General features: G+C 38.5%; 1 protein-coding gene across 1 annotated transcript in view; it reads left to right on the top strand.

Annotated features, from left to right (window-relative positions):
* Window positions 1–11855: 11855 nt before the first annotated feature.
* ZFYVE28 (zinc finger, FYVE domain containing 28) overlaps window positions 11856–20876 on the top strand; it is a 47573-nt gene continuing 38552 nt past the window's right edge. The window contains exon 1 of the mRNA XM_010148393.1: window positions 11856–11990. The gene's annotated coding sequence lies outside the window, so the exon portion shown is untranslated. The remainder of the gene's footprint in view (window positions 11991–20876) is intronic.

The following is a 20876-nucleotide window of genomic DNA, read 5'->3' on the forward strand; positions in this document are numbered from 1 at the left end:
AGCCAAAAGATGCAGTTTTGCAGGGGGTGGAAACAGAGGTGCAGGTGATCCTTCTACCAAGTTGTCCAGTTAGTTTATTGTCTTCTAACAGATGTGTGCTTTTTGTGTACTTGTTACTTTTTGTTGATGGACTGTTTCAAAAGTTTTTAGCATGGCTTAAAGGTCTGTGTGGTCCTACTGGTGTCCTGCTATTGGTCTGTCTCGTGCCTTTCTCCTCTCTTGCTCATTTCCTGGTAACTTTCAAAGGCATTATTTGTGTTCAAGCATGCTTGGAAATAGGATGCTATTCTCAGTATCAAGTCCTTAAAGTTCTTTAAAAGGAGTCGGGGACTTTTCTACGAAGAGAGATGATGTTAAATGCTCCAACTGAAGAACTGTGTCTTGAGTGCATTCGCTACTAGCTGTGCATGCATCTCCACAGATAGGTGCTGTGGTGAGCACAGGATAAATGTCAACTAAAGCTTGCTGTTATCTGGAAAACAGAATAGGAAACCCAGTGTGACTGGTGATGGCACTCAGAAAGCTACTTGTTCATGTGACTTAGCTGAAATAATGGAAATAAGATCAAATTATTTAGTTACGCAGATGTTCATGTGAATTCATTGTCAGAAGGCATAAGCTGGGGAAAGTTTCTGTGCTGAGGGCTGTTAAGAGTGGTTTCTTTGATCACTGGGCTTGAACAGATTTGTTTTGGAATGAAGTTCTGATGAAATCTTATTGTTGCAATGATTGATTGTGCTAGTGATGATGCCAAGGTAGTTAAATCCTGAACATCTGGCAAGGTGTTCAACCTAAGCTTCTTGAAAGCCTCCTACAAGGCAAATGAGGTTATGTATGAGCAACTTTCTACAGATGACTGTGCTTTTATTAAAGTACGGTACACCTCACTCTTAACATAAGCAGGCTTGCTGAGGCAATGAAAAATCAGGATGCACTTTCAGTATAGGGAAACCTAAGGAACATGCTATGCCTGTTAGTACCTGGGAAAGATGATGGAGTAATTCTTATAGTTAGCAGGCTTGAACTTGTTGCTGGGTCAGGTTTTCCTCTTGTTAGTTATGTCTATGCCCTGATTAGGAAGACATTTATTTCATGATCCAGAAGTGAAGTGCTGTATATGGCAGATTGTTCAAAACATGTCCGTACTGAAGAGCAAGGCAAAATTGGGGTTCTGTCAGGTCTGCTAAGCATGAGAAAGATACTGAAATTACAGACCTGTGTGGAGGAAAAAAAAAATCCTATTAGAGTATGTGCATGATGAAACAAGAAGGAATGGCAAAGAGGCTCAAAGCAGTCCTTAAAGTGGATGAAGTGGGTTTTTTTGAGGGCTTTTAGTTTGGTTTGTTTGTTTTATTGGGGTGTGTGTGTTTTTGTTTTAGAAGTCTGATTCTGAAAGGAAAGAAATGGCATTGAAAACAATAATTAGAAAGACATTAACATTGAAGATGTATCCAAAAGAGGTAATTGTTTGTCTTGGTGTTTAGGAATTGTTATAAATATTTAGACACATCCATAAAACATGTTATGACCTAACTATACTGGCTTAAAAGTCCATCCTCTAATGTAGAAAGTTGTGAAGACATGCAGCACAGCAAGGATTTGCATTATTGGAGGAAAAATATTTGGGTGCTGCTTCCAAGTGTCTCACAGTTTTTCTGTGTGAGAGGGGGCTGTAGATCTGGAATTGAATGTGTTGAGTCAAGAAGCCCAGGGAACTATATTGGCTCTTTTCCTCTTGATAGGTTACAAATCACTAGAAGCACTGTAGAATCTTGTTTGGTTTGAAAACGTACTTAGAGCCATCGTGGAATCATTTAGGTGGGAAAAGACCTTCCAGATCATAGAGTCCAACTGTTAACCTAACTGCTAATATCACCACTTAATTATGTCCCCAAGCACCACATGTCTCTTAAATCCCTCCAGGAATGGTGATTCAACCACTTCCCTGGGCAGCCTGTTCCAATGCCTGACAACCCTTTCGGTGAAGAAATTGTTCCCAATATCCAGTCTAAAACTTCCCTGGCACAACTTGAGGCAGTTTCCTCTTGTCCTATCTCTTCTCATGTGGGTGAACAGACCAACCCCCCACCTCTCTGCACCCTCCCTTCAGGCAGCTGTAGAGAGCGATAAGGTCTCCCCTGAGCCTCTTCCTCTCCAGGCTGAACACCCCCAGCTCCCTCAGCTGCTCCTCACAGGACTTGTGCTCCAGACTCTTCCCCAGCTCCCCAGCTGGACACGTTCCAGCACCTCCATGTCTGTCTTGCAGTGAGGGATACAAAACTGAACCCAAGATTTGAGATGCGGCCTCACCAGTGCCTGGTATAGAGGGACAATCCCTGCCCTGGTCCTGCTGACCACACTGTGCCTGATGCAGGCCAGGATGCCCTTGGCCTTCTTGGCCACCTGGGCACACTGCTGGCTCATGTTCATCCGGCTGTTGACCAACACCCCCAGGTCTTTTCCTGCCAGGCTCCTTTCCAGCCGCTTGTCGCCAAGCCTGTAGCATTGCAGGAGGATGTTGTGACACAAGTGCAGGACCCAGCACTTGGCCTTGTTCAGCCTCACTCAGTGGCCTCGGCCCATTGATCCAGCCTGTCCAGATCCCTCTGCAGAGCTTTCCCACCCTCAGGCAGATCAACACTCCTGCCCAGCTTGGTGTCATCTGCAAACTCACTGAGGGTGCACTCGCTCCCCCTCTCCAGGTCATGGATAAAGATACTGAACAGAACTGGCCCCAGTCCTGAGCCCTGGAGAACCCCACTTGTGACCGGCAGCCAACTGGATTTAACTCCATTCTCCACAACTCTTTGGGCACAGCCATCCAGCCAGTTCTTTACCCAGCGCAGAGCACACCCATCCAAGCCATGAGCAGCCAGTGTCTCCAGGAGAATGCTGTGGGAAACGGTGTCAAAGGCTTCACCAGAGTCCAGGCAGACAACATCCACAGCCTTTCCCTCACCCACTAAGCGTGTCCCCTTGTCATAGGAGGAGATCAGGTCAGTCAAGCAGGACCTGCCTTTCATAAATCCATCTTGACTGGGCCTGATGACCTATATGTCCTGTATGTGCTGTGTGATGACACTCAGGATGATTTGCTCTGTAACTTTCCCCAGCATGGAGGTCAGACTGACAGACCTGTACTTCCCTGGATCCTCCTTCTGGCCCTTCTTGTGGATGGGTGTCACATTGGCTAACCTCCAGTCCACTGGGACCTCCCTTGTTAGCCAGGATTGATGTATGATGGAAAGTGGCTTGGTGAGCACTTCCGCCAGCTCCCTCAGACACCCACAAGTCTATGGGGCTGCATGGGATCCACTTGAAGGTACTAAGTGGTGTAGCACGTTGCTGATCACTTCTAGCTCCTTCTGTTTGTTGCCTGTGCTGCGTGCATTGGTGTAGATGCACTTCAGCTGGGCTATTGATCCTGACACTGTTTTTGCTAAGTGTTAAAAGTTCAGTGGAGTGGATTGACCTTGGCTGCTGGGTGCCCACCCAGCCATACTCTCACTCCCCTTCTGAACAGACTGGGGGATAAAATGGGGAAAAGAAGTTAGTGGCTTAACACTAAGACAGGGAGATCACTCAGCTGTTGCAGTTAGGTGCAAAACAGACTTAATTTGGGGAAGATAAATTTCTTGCTAATTAGAAGTAGCCTGTCACAAGTTGGGTGCAGTGGTGGCTTTGCAGGTTGCACACTCTTCTGATGGAATAAATGGCTGCTCCATCAGTTTTCACACCTGCTTAATGTGTTGACTTCCTCACAGCAAAACCCCTTTCTCTTCCTGAGGTTTATCTTCTTTCCTAGAAATTGAAGCTGCAGTTCCACAGCAGGGCACTCCTGTTCAGCAGACTACATTTCCCAAAGCTTATCTATTATGTGTTCAGCATATGCATACATACTTCCCCCAGAAAATACGGGTTTGAGCACATGCCTTTCTGGATTAGCATTATGAACGCTCAAATAGAAACTGTATGGCGACTTAATCCATCAGGAGTGAAAACAGACTGTGTGGCAGTTTTGGTTATTTGCTACTCTAGTTCAGTGTAACCAGTGTCAGATTGTCCTTTCTGGGGTGTTGGCATTATACCATTCTGTGGAGGAAACAAAACTCCTAAATGTGTTTGGGAAGAGGGTGCTAGTATTGCAAAAACTTGCCTGCCTGATTTGTTTGCCAAATAAATCATTCCCACTGACTTCTTTTGCTTAAGGGGCTGGTAGCATTCTATTGTGTTAACAAACTGTTCACCTGTCTTTTCTTGCTTGTGTAATGATATTCTGTAGATAAACACAGAGCAGCTGGCAAAGCTTTAACCAGGCTGTAGCTTTTCTCAGTGTTTGCTTTTTACAAATCCTCAAGACCAATTACCAATGGTTGTATTCATCTTGAAGTCCTTTTTGGTTTTATGCATGTGCAACACCACTTAAAGACTTCTTCATTACATTCTATAAAATATGAATGAGGAATTTTTCCCTCTCTTACTTAACAAATAGTGCTTCAGGTAGTTAGTAGATTTAAAAAAACCCAAATACCCACACACACACAAAAAAAGAAGCCCCAACAACAAAGTCCCCAAAACAACTGCATACTTTGAGTAGCAAAGTTCCTCTCATTAAATGCTGAAGAAATATTTTTGCTACTAAAAATTACATTTTATTTTGTCAGAAGTTTTGGCTCACCACCTGTTTGATTGTTTCTTGCTGTTGTTTTTTGGCATTTGGAAAGCCATGAAAATTTCAAAGAACCTGTGCAAAGGAAGGGTGTGAGTATAATTGCTTATATGGGAGGTGAAAAATGAACTGATGTACAACCTGCTGGTATACTTTCCTGAAGATATACCTGAAATCTTTGGAACTTGTCATCTGCCAGTTAAGCCTACTAGTTCAAATGTGGCTGGTGTAGTCAGTTTTCTGTTGGATAAATTTCTGTCACGAAGTCTGTTATTTTTCACACTGGCAGTGAATAAACTTGGAACTTTGCACCAAAATCCTATTACTTTTGAACAAAACACTTCTTCCTTCTTACAATGTTATGTAAGTTTTAGGTCGGTTTAATTGACTTAAACCTAGTTACAAGCAACATCAGTTGTAAACTTTAAAAATAGTATGTTGCCTCATCACTGGCTATATTTAAAATGCGTAGGACCTAATTCTGCCTTGTGGTGCACAGGGCATGTTGTCATCTCATGTGAGTAGTTTTCTGAAATGTTCGGTGGTGTTTTCTGCATGCTGCAGAGTAGGGGCGAGTTCTTAACCTCTAGCTTTTCCCAATTCCCATCTCAAATGGTATGTGCTTTCACTTAAAGAAGTCCCTTTTCTGGTTTCTGTGCTATGCAGTCATTCTTTGTGTTTGGCACTAATAGCAGCATTTATTTCAGAATGGGAAGTTTGGGGTTGATCCTTTGTCTGGGTATATAACAATGTACTTCTTTGCTTTCTCTGATAATACAGCAGACAATGGATTTGGACTGAGAACAACTGGGCCCTCAGTAGTAGACGTATTTATACCACGTTTTCCATCACAAAAAGGGGAGTCAAAGAAGCTACATAATTCCAGTGAAGTGAATGCCACAGGCTTTTTCTAAAACTTTTCGCTCTGTTGGTTAGAGTTGTAGCATCAGTTGTATCAGAATGGAAATTGTTGAGCAGGCAGTTGATGTTTGTAAACCTTTGTGGCTAATGAAGAGTAGCATCATGGGACACCTATAGCAATGGAAACTACCACACATAAAATATCACCCAATATGGTCCCGTGATTGATTGTTGATGCAGCTGCTGCAGAATGTAATAAAGTATGTGTACTTGGCAGTGGTTAAAGGTGTATTTTTTATACAAGTACTACTTGAAAAGTTACCCAATGGATGTAGGTTTACTTTGTTCCTTTGTCAAAAAGCAATTGGGATTTACCACTGGCAAAATGCATATAATTAATGCTTTTCTGTATAGTTTCTTTCCATAGGGATCAAGTTGGGTTTTCTGAACATGTGGGAGAGATGTAAATGCTTAGTGCTGGAAAAGTGCCAGTGAACAAGGGAGATCTTGAGCCTTTCATCTTGGGTCCATGGATTTTATTTTAAGCAGTGTTGGGGTTTAGCTGTTGTTCTGAAGCCTTTAGATCAGCAATTCAAAAATGGTGAATATTTTCCAGAGGATAACTGACAGGCATCAGAAGATAATTATATCACTCGCTGGGATCTTGCTCATCTGTATGGTTCCCTTGCTTCAGTCTATTCTTTGACTCATATGGGATGATGATGTCCTCTGTCTTTTCTTTTTTGGGGGGGTGGGGTGGGGGTGGGGGTGTTAGGGTGTGTGTGTCAGCGTGGCACACTGTTCTTGTTATGTTAGTAGAAGAAAAAGCCTGAACAACATCTTTGCTTTTCTACAAAGGGTCACAGAAAAGAGAAGGGTTCCCTTTGGTGTTCAAATTATGGGCTGCTGTCACTTATCTTTATAGACGCATATTTTATGTGTTAGTTGAAAAAGGGGCAGTATTGATACTTGAAAGCTGTTGTTGAAAATCACACAGAAGACACTTGTGATTTTGCTTCAAAATGAGAAAATCCTCTCCGAAAAGAGTATTTCTGCAAGTGTGATTTTTCAAGACAATCCTTAAATTCCAGAATTACTGAACTGTTTGAGATGCTGGCTTCTCCTTCTAACATCATTTTTTGGTGTAGCTGTTTGCTTCTGTGCTAGAATTCCTTTTTCTCCCAGTTAGTTGATGCTGTTTTTTAATGACAGCTTCTGGTTTTGAAACACCACTTTGCTTCCAAGATGTGAGAAGAACATCTTTTCATCTGTTAACATGTAATAAGTCATATTATAGGCCTGTTGCTTATTTAATAACCTGTAACTAACAAATGTCTTAAGATGTTTTCCTTTTAACATTTTGTATAGTCCATATAAATCCTGATTGAAAAGTCAAATTGGAATTATGTTATGAAGGGAACTAACCTAATCCTGGTCACTATTCACTGGTAGGACTTCATGGGCAAAAAACGTGCGTAACTGGTTCAATAATAAATACAACCTTTTCCACGTGGACAGTTTTATACTGACTTTTGGATGGCAGCTAATAGTCTTCTGATTTTGATCTCTGACCTACTAAGAGTGGTACCTAATAAAAAGTAAAAGTCATTAAAAGAAATATTCAGTGAGCTATCTTTCATAAAAAAGATATGAACAATGTGGGATTACCTGACATGACTAAATTAACTGTGTGGTATGTTGTTTCCTGGTTTTGTACTGACTGGAGTGATAGTGTATATCACACAAATGGGCATAGTAAGTTATGACCCACGCATGAAGTGGTGATTTTAAATCTGTGGACAATGTGCTCCAGTGGTATGGTAAATTATGTGGTGGCAGTATAACTACACAGCATAACCCAGACCATTTGGTGGGCTGAATCCTTTTGAATGTCAGATGTGGAATATAAAGAAACATCAGACAGAACTGTGGAGTGTTCTCATAGAATGAGACTTAGATAACTATAATGAGACTACCTGGACAGCTCACATGCAGGAGGGTGTTGGGATGATAACGGTTTTAAAATAACAGCATTGCCACACACAATCTTCCACACTCACCTCAAAACCCCAACCAAACAAAAACCTTCTCAAAAATCCCAAAACCATGTGTGCAATCTGCAGTGATGATATGGTTAAAGCGGCTGCTGCAGTCTGTGGATACAGGGTAGGCAAACAGAAGTAACATTTAGTATTCAATGTTTTAGAGGGAATGGGCAGAATGAGCAATATCTAGAAGTTGAAGTCTAGCAAATTAAAGCAATAGATGCATTAATTGGGTAAATGTGATCAATTCCTGAAACAGACTACCAGGATAAGCAGTAGGTTCTCTGTTATGTGCTTTCATATGAAGTATTTCTAGTAATTTGAGCAGCTGAGGATGGGAATTACTAATTCTTATTCTGCCAAAGAATAATAAATAATTTGGGTGGTATTATTTGAACCATATTTTGCATAACCTGAAAGTAAAAATTGGTGCTGACCATGGTGCTATCTCTTTTTTTGCTACAAATTGGAACAAACTGTTTAAAGTTGTGCCTATTTGCTTTAAATGGTCCCCTGCTAAGAGATTGAGTTTCATGCAGATTTAGGTTGCTGGGGACCATGTATGATTGACACAATTAATCAAAGATCGTGCTCCTAATCCACACCAAACATAACACAGTTGAGAGAACTCAATTAAAACTTTTGTTCCTCCAATTTAAAAGATCAGCCACGTGGGAGCAAAGTATCTCAGCCTTACTTGTTTAGCTCAAGACCAGTCTTAATAAATTGCCTTATTTTCCTTTGCAGTGCAATTTAGATGCTTATAAATCAGCAGTCATGGTTCACCAGAATTCCACGCGTGAACTCCTGCATCTTTGTTTAACAACTTTACCTAGAATGTTTTAATGGATGTAGTTGAATGCTGAAAGAAAATGTAAAAATCTGAAATGATAAAAACAGAGCAGGGGAAAAAGGTAAAAGTGCGTTACTAACCCTTACTTAATAAATACAGAAATTGAGAAGTAAACAAAATTAAATTTAGTAGTTAAATTATAGGCGCTCTCTCTTCTTAGCATTCATTTTGAATTTTGTTTGTTACCCTGACCATATATCACAAGCTTTATCCTTCTTCCTGGGCACCTTTATATCAAGGCTACAGTGAAGACATTATTCAAGACTGTAAACTTTTGACAGCTTACACTTAGGGTACTACAACTGCTTAATAAAAGACAACATCGAAAGGATTAAGAGGAAGAAGCTTGTGATTGCAAGGGTTCTCAATTTTGTAGAAAGGGGCTGTTTAAATAAGAAAAAAAACACGGAGAGTTTTGTTACTGCCTGAAAAGGTGTTTCATTACTGACTTGAGAATTTGGGTGGTGTGAAGTAGTGATGTAGGAAGCTGTGGGGCAGTGTCATGGCTTACAGCAGTGTTAAAGGTAGCCTTAAATTCACGGTGTTCATGCACAAGTAAGGCATGCAGGAACAGGAGTCAGTGTCTGTTTTCAGGGAGGAATGTTGTTGACTGGTTAAACTGCTGCCTGAAAACCAATCCAGCACTAACACTGAGGCAGCATTTAGCATCACTTATAAGAATAAATCTTTTTCTCTAAGTCTTACAGCAATAATATGCTTGCAGTAGATAGCTCCTTGATCTCATGTGGAAGATGTATACTGTTCTCTTCAGAAGGTGTAATACTTGGTTTTTCCTTCTCAGGGACAAAGCTGTGCAGGTTTTAATGCTGTTGTACTATGAAGGCCTGAAAGGTTTTTCTGAGGCATATGTGTCTTGTGGAGATTGAAATAGGGAGTTTCACAATATGTTGTGGTACTTTCTGTTCTAAAAAAATTTTTGGGGGTTAGTAGAGAACAAAAATAACTGGTTTATTTCCAAGTATTCCTGATGGACATTTATTATGCTCCCACCACTTCTGAACCTGTGTTGCAGTAGGCAGATGTTTGCCACTATGTATGTGAATCTTAATGCTTTAAACATATGGTTTGCTAGCGGCAGCATTTGTGATCCCACTGCATCTGTATGCCCATCCTATAAGAATGTTGATTTTTTTTTTTTTTTATCCTTTTATGGTAGTGGAACTGTTTTGTTTCAAATAGGAAATGTTAATGGTACACAACATATACTTCCTCGTTGTGTCCTTAGTGGTTTTGTCTTCTGCCACTTGCTGCATTTGTTGAGGTTGTCTTTTAGGATGATGTTATCTTCTGGTTTGCTGTTGACTAATTTCTTCACTGTATTACACTTGTTGGTACATGTTTTTGCTCTAATGTACTTATCTTGTACCTCTTCATTAGTCCTCAGTTAAGATGTGTTGCTTCTTGGTAACTTCTAAGCTTTTTACACAATGGTTTTCCTCACCTGGAAGTTCTTCCTTAGGTTGATTTCTTCTTGTCTGCACCACGCCCCGCCCCTGCCCCAATGTTTGTCTTACGTAAATTGCTTCTGTGCAACCCGGTCTTTATTTTTGCTGTTTGTATACATAGTCTAGCCCTTCCAAAAGTATTTTTGTGTTGTTTCTTTCTTCAGCGCATTAAGAATCAATTTCAGATACTGGGCAGCTACTTGTTTTCTGTAGTATCAGGCATCTTTTCTTTAATGACAACTAATTGTAATTCCCAGTCAAGAGTTAATATAGTCTTAATGTTTCTTACACTGTGTTTAAAACCAGTTGTTCTCATTTTATACACATTTCCTTGTATGTTTTACTGATGACTACTGTAAAATAAGAGGATGTTGTTCTTATCCAAGCCCATGAATCTTTTACCAAGTTGCTGGTACCCACAAAAAGCTACTCCCTCACTCCTCCCACTTGTATCTCCCCTCTCTTTTAGCAGTCAAAATTCTAATCTCCCCCTGCACTGATCTATGTTGTTTTTCCAATATTTTGATGAAAGCTTTCATAGGGATCAGGATTTCCAGTTGTTAGTACAGAATTTTCTTTTTACACAATGGTTTTCTTCACCTGGAAGTTCTTCCTTAGGTTGATTTCTTCTTGTCTGCACCACGCCCCGCCCCTGCCCCAATGTTTGTCTTACGTAAATTGCTTCTGTGCAACCCGGTCTTTATTTTTGCTGTTTGTATACATAGTCTAGCCCTTCCAAAAGTATTTTTGTGTTGTTTCTTTCTTCAGCGCATTAAGAATCAATTTCAGATACTGGGCAGCTACTTGTTTTCTGTAGTATCAGGCATCTTTTCTTTAATGACAACTAATTGTAATTCCCAGTCAAGAGTTAATATAGTCTTAATGTTTCTTACACTGTGTTTAAAACCAGTTGTTCTCATTTTATACACATTTCCTTGTATGTTTTACTGATGACTACTGTAAAATAAGAGGATGTTGTTCTTATCCAAGCCCATGAATCTTTTACCAAGTTGCTGGTACCCACAAAAAGCTACTCCCTCACTCCTCCCACTTGTATCTCCCCTCTCTTTTAGCAGTCAAAATTCTAATCTCCCCCTGCACTGATCTATGTTGTTTTTCCAATATTTTGATGAAAGCTTTCATAGGGATCAGGATTTCCAGTTGTTAGTATTTCAAAAAGAAAAAAAGAAAACGCAACACATCTATAGGGTAAACTTTTGTTGCTATTTCTCACTGTTTTTTCACTGTGTTTCTTCATTCTTCTGTTCCATTATAAATTGCGGGTTTGTTTTAATATGGCCAGAAATTCATTGTGCCAATTCTGTTCACTGCCACTTGGAAGACTTGTGGTGTGGTTTTCTCCCTGTAATGCTTTGTTTAGTCATATTATTTGCTCTGTGAAATCTTTACCTATATTTGGACCTGATAAACCTAGTAGATTCAGTACTGTTGCCCTTCTGTGACTTGATTCTTGTGATCCTCAGAGTGAGAATTCTGACCAGATAGCACTATGCACCGTTTCGCAGGAGTTGCCGAAGTGCTTGATTGGCTGCCACATTGCTTGGTAGATTTTTGGCATTTTGTTTGCTTGTTTTAACTTGGGAAGCAACTTGGTCTTGTCTTGCCTAGAACTGAAGTGTACTTCTGTTTAGCAATCAAAACTTACGATTCAGTTTTTTGCTCCACCAGATGATTATGCCACAAGTATTAAGAATGCTGGGATGGTTTTAGAGATACTGATAACTGAGTAATGTCCCAAGTTTGTTACATGAGATTTGTTTTCAAGGTCAAAAACATCTGTAGTGTGCGCAGATATCTCAAGAGCATTCTCTTCTGTTACCACACTAGTCATCTACCTTAAATGTAAAGAAAAACTTCAGTGCATATAATTACTTGAAGGGGGTTTTATTTGCAAAAATAATGTGATGTTGTGTATGTGTCTGTTTTCAATGCAGAGAACAGACCCACAGCTCCTTGCTCAGTTCTACTATGCTGATGAAGAACTAAATCAAGTAGCAGCTGAACTGGACAGTTTGGATGGAAGGAAAGACCCACAGAGATGCACGCTGCTAGTCAACCAGTTTCGCTCTTGTCAGGTAATCAAAAGAGCACCTTCCTGATTTCACTGACATTTTTTTGTATGTTACATCTAGTATGTTATTTCTTGTGTTAATCAGTTTTTATTGTCAAATCCCTTAAAAATAAATCTTTGTGTGTATGTGCCTTTCCTTTGTGTAAAGGGTACATTTTTGAAATCACTATTCATGAAGTAAATCTACTACATCTGATTTAAGTGTGTTGATGCTTTACCTTAAATAAGAACATATATTGAAGACTTTAAAATAAACATACAGATCTTACTAGAACATGAGAAGTATTTCAACATTTCAGGCAGTATAATGTAGCTATGTTATTTGTAGATGCTCAGCTTTCATATCTCATGAATCTGATAGCTTTTCATTATTAAATTAACTGTGTGAAGACAGCTGGTAGCTTTGATTTTTTGGAAAATATATTGTCTGCTTCATGTAAGTAGTCTTGAAGATGAGAGGAACTGCTGAGGAACCACGCAACAGGGGTTTTATGTGTAAATTACTGCCAAGTATGCATCTGTTTCCAAGTCCTGTTGTATAATCTAGCTCACCTAAAAAGAAGATTCCTTTGAATATTTGCTGAAACTATGGTTATACTTTGAGTGAGACTTGAAGGGAGAAGAACCGGAGACTGCCAGGATCAGTTCAGCTAAATCTAGCACCCTGACTTGGATGGTTTTGTGATTTGATTTATTGAGGAAAAGCAAATCAGAAATTCAAAACAATTGAGAAAACATAACCTTCTCTGTCACTTTTTGCCATTCCAGACCAGGTTTTTCAGTAATAATTCAAATTTGTGGAGGTAAAAAATACTTTTGTGGTACTCCTTGTACTTGCACGAGCACTTTTATACCTACCCTCCTAGTCACACCCAAGAAAACCACTTTAAACCAAAGTAGGCTCAAGTCCAGAATACACCATGCTCAGGTGGTAGGAGTATTTTTGTGTGAAAAGTGAACACTTGCTGTCAACTCAGGAGAATTATAAGTGAAAATACCATAGTAATAAAGATTCCCCTACTTCTCCACCAAGTGAAAAATGGCAGTGAAGTGTAAAGGATGTGTTTTCATTCACCCCTTGCGAGAATTTCTTACTGTTGCTAATGGTGAAATGTACCAAACTTCATTATGTGGAAAACTTTCATAACAAATCAAGTTGAGTTAAGAACAGTGCCCTGATCATCCTAGCAAATGTTTGCATTAAGTTAGCTGGGTCTCTTGAAAAGTGTCAGTTTGCTTGCAAGCAAACTGAATGTTAAGACTGCAGTTTTTCTGATGACTGCTTTCAGAGAAAGTGGTGACAGTCAATATATTGTTTGGTCAGTAACAATTTTAATACTTCTGTCTACTTTTAATATCTTCAGTTTCCTGCTCTAGTGTCACTAGAGAAAAATGCCTAGTTTAAGGGTTTACCAGAGTGGAAACTGAGTTTAGTAACAGTCAAAATTCAGTGACTTGGAGGGGAAAAAAATAGCAGTGACAGTTATCCTGAAAGGTCATCACTCTTCACAAGGATTTCTGGCTTGTTACTATAATCTTCCAGTAATGGACATTCCACAAACTTTCTAAGCAGTCTCTTTTCAGACTGTTTGTTAGGAAAGGTTTTCTGATAATAATGTGGTGAAAGCTAATCTCCTTGTTGATTGTTTTATCCCTGGAGGTGACAACTTATTCCCTGTTTCTCTGCAGGTGCACACCCTTTCTGATTTCTTGCTTGTAGCCTAGGCAGACCTGAGGAGCTGTTCTTTTAAAAAAATAGCTTCTGGGAATGTTTCATCTGTAGGAATGCAAGAAATGCAGGCTCAGATAGCTCCTTGGTCATTTTGCTGGGTTTCTGTAGTGACTCACCACCTTGTGACTCTTAATATCTTCTGATGCCTCTTAATTTCTTCTTTTCATTTGTCAAACAGATTGCTGTTACTAAAACAATCTGTTGCTGGAGCTGAAAGAGATGGAGATGGCTTTATTTTTTCCTGTAGCTATTTTTGTCATTTCTAATTTACAAAGTTCTGCAGATTAGGTCAGATCATTGTCAAATGTGTCAAAAATGGCTTTGCTAATTAGGATTTATATTGTTTTGTTGTTGTTTATGTAAAAGCAATGGGTTTTGTGTTTCTTTCCTTCCAAGAATATCATGTCAATGCCAAACAAGAGAAGGAGCAGTATTTTAGTAATGATTTGGAATGTAGACGTTCACTAATCAAATATTGCATGGTAAGAGGGGAAATCGGTTTTAGCTTAAGGTGTGGTGGAGATTGAGGAAGATGGAGAACCAACAGCCAGCCTGGGCTCAAAATGATTGTCAGGGAAGATTGTGCATGTGGAATTAGGATAGCAGTTGCATTGTGCATACCTCTGATGTGACTGCTGTTGCAGATAATTTTGAGGCCTTTTTTTTAAGGAATGTGTTCTTTTTGGCTCTTGAAGCCATCCTTTTGAAAAGGAACATGACCACACAACATAGTTAACCAGACTCGCAGTCTTTGTTTGATTCCTTTTTTTTCCCCATTTTGTCCTTGTTTTTCCTTGGTTATTCCCGATTTTTTTTTTATAAAATTTACAGAGGCATAGTCTTTCCATCAGATTTTAGTGTTTTCGAAGGACAAAGATTTCTAACAACTATTGACCTTCTGCCTTTTCATCTGTTTTTTAAATTAATTCATGGTTCCTGTGTTAGTTTATTTTCAGATAATTTTACTGATAGTGTCAGCTTGCTTAACAGGTGATGCTTTGAAATTTTATTTTGATGTATTGACTAGAGGAGAGACATGTCTTTTTCCAGAAGACCAACAAATCTTACAAACTGTCATTCTTTTTAGAGAGCGGTTTTGTATCTGTATTTTCAACTTCTGGTAGTATTGTTAGAGCTCCAAGTTTGCTACAGTATGTGAACAGATTCAGACAGAATGAAAGGACTCTGCCTAAAGCATGGCATGTTTTGTAGTGGAAATACTTAATGTTTTCTAGCTTAACCAAAGCAGCAGTGTTAATCAAGGCAAGTTGAAGGTACAGCGCAATGTGGTGTTTCCATGGATATGCAGATAACTTCAATCTTCAGGACTACTCATGCTTCCTTAGTAAAGAACTGCACCTCTCAATGTTGTCTTATAGTGGTGTGCCTTAGTACTATTTAATGATCAAGATCAAACTTTTTGTAGTAAATTAACTTTTCAAAACTTTTGAAGACCTTGCAACTTGGATTTTATATGCTCTGTGGGGACTGTATAGCATGATGCTGAGTAGCATGTCTTTTGAGTAAGAAGCAAGGTAATGGCTTTCAAAAGTTCACTTTTCATTTGCACATTAATGTAATTTAACACTTTCTTCCACTTATGGTAGCCTGTTAGAAAAATGATATCCCTTGTTTTGCTTTGAAGTTTGCATGTCACTGGTAGAGTATTATAAAGAATGTAATATATCTAATAGTAGTGTATCCTGCATGTATTGTGTGGCTGGTACCTATCCAACAGAATGTACCACCTCCTCTAATAGTTTCTCTGAAAATTAACATTATCATAAGTGTGCAGAAATGCATGATAAGCTATGTAATCTTTTCTTAAATGAAAAAGAAAGGGTCGGTAAGATGTCATACTTTGGTTTGAACTTGATTGATGGTAATACAAGGAAAGTACTTTTTTCTTAAAAACATGTTTGCATCTGTGAATCTTCACTGATGTGCAATGCTGGTTCATCTGAGTTTTTCCTGCAACACAAATGATTAATTGAAGTATTTTTATATTATGGTTATAATAAGGTGTCCTTTTCTGTGCTGTTCCCAGCACCAGACAGTATTGAATTTCCTAAGAAGTAATGGTATTTTGTGTTTTAATTAATCACTCATGCATTTGCAATCATTCTTTAAATTAATTTACCTTGATCATTACTATTTTCACATTGATTAGTATCTTGTTACTTAAATTGGACAACTGGTTTAAAACAATTTCCCAGCCAATTAGATGGATTTAAGTTTAATCTTACATGTTACAGAACTTCATTAGTTTTGTTTAAGAGTAAAAGTAAAAAAAACCCCTTTGTTTCTAACCCAGAGATGTTGTGAGGACTTCATAGGTAAACACTGAACCTGTGTCTAACCTATATATCACTTTACACTGTAAAAGTGTTTTCAGCATCACAGCACTTGCATGCTGTTTCAGTAGGCTGAGAATTATTTATCCGTATACAGTAGCGAGATCTCGGAATAGCATATGAGTCAGTTCCCAGCATGGCTTTATCAAAATTATTCCTTGAACTGCAGATTGTGTCTCAGCATTGTGTAATATGATCTGCCAAAGTGCACTAGGAAGGATTTTGCCCCTGTCAGGCCACTGACTTGAAGCAAACCATCGACTTGCCTGGCTGTCTTACCCCTTGTGCCATGCCACAGAATAGTAAAATGGAGAATTTATGGTATTTGTGAAACATGGCAGTTTCTGGCTTAGTGATAGGAGTGATTGACTCTGCACTGACTGGCAGAATAATATACTGGCTCTTTGCTCTTTCTCTGCCATCTGCCTCTTGGGGAAGCACCTCTTGAATAACTGGAATTGGCAGTCCAGCATTTTAAAGTTAGCGATCAGCAGTCTGTTTGCTGTAACATTACATATTTAAAATGTAGCCTTTAGTGGGCTGCTTCATACACAGGTCACTCCTCCGTATAGTGGGTGAGAAGCAGATGCCTATGAATCTGCACCTCATTATCTATCACAGTATAGGTTAATCTTGCTGAGGAATCTGAGCCCTTAGAGAAAGCTGAAGCATATTTCAGTGTTGTGTTGTTATCGCTTGTCTGTCTCAACTTCTGTAGCCATATAAAATATGTGGTAAATGTTGTTTAAAAGAAAAAAAGCTATTTTAACCAGACATAACTCTGTATTTCTTCCAAATCAATTTAAAAACTGAAAGCATCGTTGAGATGAGTTGAGATTCAAGTGGCAATGAAAACAAAGCTTTGCCCTTATCATTCAGGAGTTTGTGTTAGAGTGGTTTGAAGCTACAGTCTGAAGGAGCTTACTGTAGAGTGTGTAAAGAAGGTAAAAATGGGCTGCGGGAAACAGTGAGTAGTAAGATGGTAGAGGGCAAAATGCTGCTGCTGTGAGCCCATCCTGGGATTTTTCTTTGTCAGAGTGGCATGCTAAAAGCATAGAATCATGGAATGGTTAGGGTTGGAAGGGACTTCAAAGACCATCTAGTTCCAACCCCCCTGCCATGGGCAGGGACACCTTCCACTAGACCAGGTTGCTCAAAGCCTCATCCAGCCTGGCCTTGAACACTTCCAGGGATGGGGCATCCACAGCTTCTCTGGGCAATCTGTGCCAGTGCTTTACCACCCTCTCCAGTAAGAATTTCTGATGTCCAATCTAAGTCTGCCCTCTTTAAGGGGTTTGTAAAATGCCTAGTACAATGTCCTGAGTGGAGAAGAATCATGACTGAGCTGCACTGAACTCTGTCATAGAACATGTGTGGATTTTCCTGAAGTGGGAAATAGAAAGGATCTTCAGAGTGTGTTTTGAATTTTAATACATTTATATTTTAAAATTAAAGTTGGTGTAGTGTGAAATGATAACACAGGTAGTAATCAGTAATGTACAAGGGTGAAACTGAAACTAGGTTGACAAATTGCTAAATAATTAACTTAACTTTGTATACAAAATACATACCATTTTTTATCAGTGAAAATAGGGACGTGATTATATTAAATAGTGTGTGCTGGGGAAGCCATAGGTGGTTATTGAAGGAACTGTGATACACAGTTACGCTGCACCGTCTGCTGACAGTGACCACATTCATTGCATGCCAAGTCCTACAGAAAAATATTGTCTTTAGATGGAGGTAGTCATTCATTTAAAACATGAGGAGATAACAAGAGAGCAAGATTAATATTTTATGTGTACTACAATTAAAATGGTATTCTTTTTTTTTTTGGCCAGATGTCACAAGTTGTGTTCAAATTAAAAAAAGATGGTGTTTTTGTTCTTTGTGATTTATTCTTTGTGAAAAAGAATCTGTCTACAGAAGGCTCTTAATTTCTGAGGTTAGGAAGTCATCTAACACTTTATTTGAAAAGCTAAGATGATGTTTTGTTACTTAATGCATGATTATCTGCCTTAGATCATACTTCTTATATTAAGAACAGCTGACATGTTGGTATCTTGACTGAATATTGACATAGTGAGCCTGAGACACACTGATGTAATTCCCAGAGCATTTGAAGGCTAAATGAGGTTGGTGGACCCAGGTAATTTTAAAACTGACATTTCTCAGCTTTTATTAAGTATGAGACTATACCAGATCCACTTCTGTAGGAATTAATGTAATGTGACATGTCTGACTATCAGGGGCTTTATAGTTCTTCCAAATTCTTCAACGGTGCCATCAGAGGATTCCTGTCAGCTCTGCTATATTTCCCCTTCTTTTTTTTTTTTTTTACTGATGCAAAGAAAGAAACAATTAAGTGGCTTATACTAGAATTTAGATCTAGCCTTTTGACTTAGATATGCTGCAGTTTGCCTTCTTACCTCCATATGCACGTGGTGGCACCATCCTCGCAAGATTAACAATACATGCAAATAATTTATTTGGTGTTATACTTGGGGATTAAGTCTGGTTTCTTCTGTTAGAAGCTTTTTCACTTGATCATATAAGAAAAAAAACCCTTTCTTTGATTTAATTTTTCTTTAATACTGGGTAAGTAGGGTAAGAAAGACAAGAAGGCAAATAATTTTTTAAAGACAGTTCTTAAAGTGCAATTTAACTTTCACTGTGACCTTAACATACTTAAAAGTCAAAATAATGACTGACTCTTTCTATACTAAATTAATAAACGCTTAACTATTTTATCTATTTTCAAGGGATAAAACACCAACACCATAACACTATGTGTATACATGTGTTTCAGATATGAATAATGAATTATTATGAAGAATATTTTGTGGGATGTTGTGCAACCTTGTTTTCTCATGTGTCAAGTAGTCATAAGTAAGTTTATATTGAACAAAAGGAAGCCTTTAAATGTTTACCTACATATATTATGCATTGGGTGCAATAAAGAATTCTACATACTAGAAGGAGGGATTGCAAAATATTCTGGAGATTCAGAGAATATATGAATTTCAGGCTGCCCCATTGTAACTATTAGTGTATAATTTAACAATAAACTATCAGCAGAGTGGCTGGAGTTCAAGGTGATGGGAAGAAAATAAACTGTTAAATATTAGGATAACTTTTTCAGCCACTCTAACTTTATAATTCTACAAGTAAAGGAGAAGATTAAATAATTCAGTCATAACTCCAAATTACTTCTGTGGTATAAAGATACAGTGACTGTCTTTTGCCACAAACTCACTCTTCGGAAAGAAGTTGTGTTAGCTCATTGCAGCACAATGTTCTTGGTGGAAAAAAACACACAGTTTAAGACAGGAATTAAAAAGAAAAGTTCATTTTTGGAAGAATTACATGTATTAAGTTAGAATTGCTTCAGAGAAGTTTGAAATGGTTGATATGAAACCAGCATGTGCGAAGGAAACGCTTGATGTGGGAGAGCAGGCATCGGCTAGTAGGGTTTGTTACTACATGCTTTTGCATGACTTGTACACTAACACTTCCCATTTTAAAGGCTTTGGGAAATAAATACTTGTGTGAAATGAATTATGCAGAAAGTGTGCTGTGTTGGTTAAGCATGCCTATCTTATTGCTTATGCCATCTACTCTCTCCTGCTGGATTTTCAGTTTTTATAGAGTAGTGCTATTTTTAAAACACTTTTGAAAATAGCGTTGAGATGAACAGCAGCAGTATTACCCTAAGTACACGGTGATTTCAGCTCTGAAGCAAATAAAGCTAACTTTTATATGCTGATACTGCTCCTTGTTCCATAGTTCAGAAAGAAGCCCAGACTTTCATTTATAAAATGTAGTGCTCTTGATACTGCCTTATGATGTACAGTTCTTTGGTTTTGCCCTGAGAATACATTTCAGTTTTCAAGGTTTCTGTGAAGGATGATTACTTAAGCAAATACCAAGCAACAGATATTTGTGTTCTTTGATTTCTCATGTACAGGGTATCTGTAACTACTAGTAAAATTGTTGTTCCACTTATATAGTGCTTATAATAAAACAGCTTAGTAGCTCATGTAGAAGCATAAATGCTCATCTTTAGGCTACAAAGCTTGTTGAATTGATTTGTGCAACTGAGGCACTGAGATAAACTGTCTTATTGATGTGAGCTCTTGTAATTTTTACTTTAGAATTGTTCTGGTACTGTGAGAGGGTTGTCTTTGTTGTTTTTCTTTGTGGTTTGGTTTTTGGTTTTTGGGTTTTTTTTTCCTGGTTAGGTCTGGTGTAGTCTCATAAATAAACAAGGGTGAATTCTAGCACATTTAGTCATGGCTATTTTGACTTATGTGATAACTGCAATTAAAAAGTGTTCTTTTCACATATTCCTACAAACATTTGGCCTCAGTGTCAGCCCTGTTTATTATTTGCGCTATTGTCCTCCATAGAGATTTTAGCAAATTTGACTGGAAAAATAATTTAACCCTATAGCTGGAACGTGAAGAGTTCTCTCAGTAGCTCTAATAAACATCGTTGTGGTTGTGTTTCTTATTCTGCAATGCAAATAAGAGTCTAAAAGTACGTTATATTTTATAATATACATTATACTTAAATCATGCAGTAGATTTATTTTCTCAATTATAAAATATAAACTTTGAGGATGTTCCTCAAAAAGGAAGACAGCATTATCGTCATACAGATTTTTTAGGAGATCCTGAAATCACTCATTTAAAATGTACATATACTAGAAATGATCCTAGGCCTGAACACTGTTAGAATAGAAGTCTCCAAAGGTTAGGGCTCTGCAGTTTTGAGTTGAATTGTTGGTGGTGATATAGCACCA

Source organism: Eurypyga helias, unplaced genomic scaffold (genome assembly GCF_000690775.1).
Source record: "Eurypyga helias isolate BGI_N326 unplaced genomic scaffold, ASM69077v1 scaffold1073, whole genome shotgun sequence".
Taxonomy (NCBI): domain Eukaryota; kingdom Metazoa; phylum Chordata; class Aves; order Eurypygiformes; family Eurypygidae; genus Eurypyga; species Eurypyga helias.